A 4,661-nucleotide genomic window follows, 5' to 3' on the forward strand; every position below is an offset into this window, starting at 1 on the left:
CTGGATGCGATAGCACTTGTCCTCCAGGTGCTCGCTATTTGATAGTCCTTGAATTACTTCAGTGTATCATTTTTTTTCCTAGCCACCTTTTAATTTCGTTCTTGTTCTCTTAACATTCTGACACTTGTGTGTTTAGTTTGCGATGGATGAAAAACTCGGATTTATCTTTATATCTATATTTTTATGATTCTCTTTATTTACCTTAACTGATCAAGATGACTTCATAGTTTCTAATAATTAATTGTATCGATTTATTTGACAGATTTTAACCTATTACAACTTCAATTTGATCAATATGTAACGAGAATGGTAGAAAAATATTCAACTTTTTGTACCAATCTTCGCAATAAACTTCTGTCTAGTACGATTAGTTTGTAGAGATGGAACAAATTTTTAGTTTTGGTCTCATAGAATGAGAAAAGCCACTTTTTTTATCTTTAAACTTAACCATCATTTAGTTTTTTTAATTTTTAAAACCATCATCAAATTTTTATAAAAATAATTCTGGTTATATCTCAGTATCATCTAATAACCAATCGGACGTCATATAAATAAATCGTGCTTTTTTATTTCAAACAAATAAAAGGAGAAAAATTCTACAGTAGAATCAGGTATAAAATAAAATCGTAACACTCTATTGTCAATCGTTGAATAATGAAAACTTCTTTCTTGAACAGAGAATCATCGTGAGGAATCGAGCAGAATATCAAAACTACGTGCGTACCATGCCAAAGTCCGCCCTAGCACATGGTAAATAAGCTTAAAAACAAAAGCGCGACCGAGAGAGAGAGAGAGAGAGAGAGAGAGAGAGAGAGAGAGAGAGAGAGAAAGCAACAGCAGATCGTCAATGTTAGCATGTGCACCTGGGTCACCTAGCCGCTGAAATATTACTGAATTTGCCTTTGTTTGTCGCTCTCGGCTACAGTCCGAGATATTGCGAAAAGCGCGTTAAAAAGTGCAAGAGATGACGAGCCAACTGTGCACGCGCGTGTGTATTTATAGTATTGTTGGCGCGTCATAGCTACAAAATTTTTATGTCGTCCGTGCGAATGGTTTTTATATTTTTCTTTTTAATCAGATCTATTTTTAATTTCGACAAATTTTGACATTATTCAAATTTTTATGAGAATATAACTATTTTGTTTTAATAAATTATTTTATTTTTCGTTTTTACATATTTCATTTACTTTTATAAAAACATGCTTATGAATTTTTATTACTCATGTGGAATCGAATCTTTCATATCCTTTTTTTATAAAAAGAAGCCCGCATACTTACCATGAACTAGTGAGACGACACGTTGTTTATAAAAATACAATACATTAATCAGACCTAAAATTTCTATTTTAAAAAGATATTTTGAGATTTTAGTAAAATGTTTAGTACGAATACAATATACTACTAAAAAATAAAACGAGAATAATTTAAATGAAATTAAAATGTTTCAACAAAAGCCTGTAGAAAGTTATAAATTAACTTGTCATAATAGATAATTTTATAATAGGGTTTTTATAACTTCTTCAAATCTGTTAAACCCATAAATAAATGAAAACCGTCCTACTCAAAAACCAAAATATCAATTTCTCTTTAGGAGAGCTAATGCAGAGTTATCAGCACTATTCAGAGAAATATATTCTCGATGAGGAGCCGAGGTCGCGATAATAGCCGTACGCGTGTGTCCTTGGTACGGCAACCCATAAAGAATTTACGAGCCAGCAATAGATTTATGAGTTGAAGTAAAGGATATAATTTTAGTATTTAGGCGATTTATAAGGCAAGATTGGAAGTCTTATAGTTCAAACCACAAGTACAGATTCATTTCTTTCTTTCAATTTTTCCTTATTTCTTGCCCTCGATGCTCAGCATTCCGTACAGCAACTTTTTTATCATTTATTAGAAGGGTAGAACTTTAATTTCAGCAATTATTACATGATTAATAGGAATATCGAATATATGATAGATATTTCAAACGTTTTTACATTATACTATCATTAATAATGTATGTACTTTATCATCACTACCATCAACGATTCCATTTAAATGGTACCCTATATGTTTATGATTCCTGAATACCGTGATGGTAATCAACAGACATGGGTTTTCACATATTGCTAACGCAATAACATAAAGGTGAAAGCTATTGCAGTATCATTCTAGTCTAAATGAAAAAGACGAATCAAACTGTTGCAGACGAGAGGATTCTCTCTCTGTCGCTCGTTCTCTTTTAAAGTACCGCAGCTCGCACCTCTTTGTTTTGATATCCGCCGTGGGTGCACTTCAAACCCCTCGCAGCTGTTCATAAAAAAACTTCCTCTCTCTCTCTCTCTCTCTGTCACCACTTTACACTTGATACCTCCAAGAAAGACGTCTTGTGAAATTTGTTGTATCGTGAAATTTCATATTTACTTGAACATGCCAATAGAGACGCGCTTTTACGTTTTGGTATTCATAAATTCTAAAAATATTTTTTGTATTGACTAATTTTAATAAAAATCTTCTACAAATAATTAAGCCAATAATATCAATAGATGTAACTTACGTGTTTTTCAAACCAAACGTCAGATCAAGTAAAATATTCGTTGAAGATAACTTGGCGAAAAAACTCAATTCCGTGCTTGGTCACTCTATACGACAATTACGTGCCAAGCCATCTGCGAAACTAGCAGCTCAGCAGCTAGACTTGCAATTTCAATTACAAATATTCACGAGTGAGTAACTCCCTTATCTTCTCGAGCTGCGGTGACTGCTGTGAGAAGTCGGCGAACACAGGCAATTTCGAGGTAACGTTGCTGCAATTTATTGCGACTTCAAGGGTAAAAAACGGTTCTCGGTTAAATAACAGGGAACAAAAGCATGAATTTGCGTTGACATGCTGAATAATGTTGATTTTAGAGACCTGGGTGCAAAAGTTGATTGTATATTAAGGTATTCTACTCCAATTACAAGTAACGGAAAACGGCATTGGAATAATAACGTTGAAAAATGGATTTTCTTTCTTACAAATTCAATGCAAATTTCTATTGTATTCGTAAAAAGTTCTCCAAATTTTGATTAAAAGACATTTATTCGATAACTTATAGCCATTTACAAAGTAATTAATAAATATTCAGAATATGTATTTTAAAAATATATTATGGTTTGTATTTCAACGAGAAAACGTAGGTATATATAAAAATGGCACGTGAAGGTTAACAGTGAAGAACTGCAGACTGGACTACTAGACAGAGAGAGAAAGACAGAGAGAGAAAGACAGAGAGAGAGAGAGAGAGAGAGAGAGAGAGAAGTAGAAGCGCGAACGTACGAAGTGTGAGATTAGAGAGAGCGAGAGAGAGAAAGAGAGAGGTGAAAGAATGCGAGCATGGTACTTTAATTAGCTCCGACCGAGCTGGCTACTTGATAAATTGCACTGAGCTTATGCTTCGCTGAATTCGAGACGCCGCCTGCCTGCCTTGTTTTCCACCAACCCTATGATCTTCACTTTACTGAAGCTAACTCTCTTTTAGCGCTTTCGTCCTTTTGTTTGTCGACTTAAATTAACTCGGAGTAATTTTCGTCGCTGAAATGATAATGGTGATAATTTGAGTCGTCGACGTATTAGATTAAAATCTAATTCTCTCCAAGATAATAATATTGCTTCGCGATGAATAAAAATTAAATTATTATTTTATTGATAGGGACTTGAAATCCAAATAGAAACTCAAATTTCAGTATATATATATGCTCACTTCGCTTGCCCACCCTCACATTCTAACCTTAAGTATTGTTGATGCAACATGTAACAATCTATGTGTTAACTTTATAAATTAACCTTAAAATTAATATAAGTAATAATTGAAACAAGTATTTAATCATTCTAATTAAATATTTTGACAGCGATATAAATTATAAAACACACGAAACCTGGTGTCTATCAGTAAACTTCAATATGTTCATTTCACATTTATATTCACACTTCTAGTGAAATGCCAGTGCTTAATTGAAACTTTCACCGAGTTCAATCTTTCCAAAATAATTAATTTTAATAATATACTCTTCTTTTTCTTATAAACCTCCATAAAAATTATTTGCGCAATAATTTTTTCATTCATTAGTGTCACGTATTTATCCATAATTTGATAAAATTATAATATAACTGTAACATTTTTGTCTAGTCTATTTAGCACACTAGCCCTCTATTAGCATTAGTTTACATGTACACACATTTTTTTAATTTTTGAATCATTATTAAAATCATCATTATTAAAATATCATTTACTTATTTTTGAATTTTTAATTTATATTGATGATAATACACTCTGTATAAGCTAATGTAATAATATCTACTCCGGGATCTTTAGACCAATAACCCAATTAACCAAGAAATATTGGTTAAAAACCTGGGAAATATAGCCCTAGACGCCGGCGGCGATGGCGAATTTAATTTATAGCAGTTATTAGATACATATGAATTTGTTAACAATCAAAACAAAAGTTAGCATGTACGACCTCGTTTTCTCTAACTTGCTTTTCGCTATTTGGATACGCTAATTCTTTTTCTCAGTAAGGTAACACGGATACACGAGGGCGGCCGTCGTTAGTAGTCAAACAGCAGAACTTTGTTAAAACAAACGTCTGAATAGAAATTTACCTTCCGCAGATGTATACGCTGCCGCCGCAAGCCC

This window comes from Phymastichus coffea, unplaced genomic scaffold, assembly GCF_024137745.1.
Source record: "Phymastichus coffea isolate CEN01 unplaced genomic scaffold, Cenicafe_Pcof_1.1 PCOF00114, whole genome shotgun sequence".
Classification (NCBI taxonomy): domain Eukaryota; kingdom Metazoa; phylum Arthropoda; class Insecta; order Hymenoptera; family Eulophidae; genus Phymastichus; species Phymastichus coffea.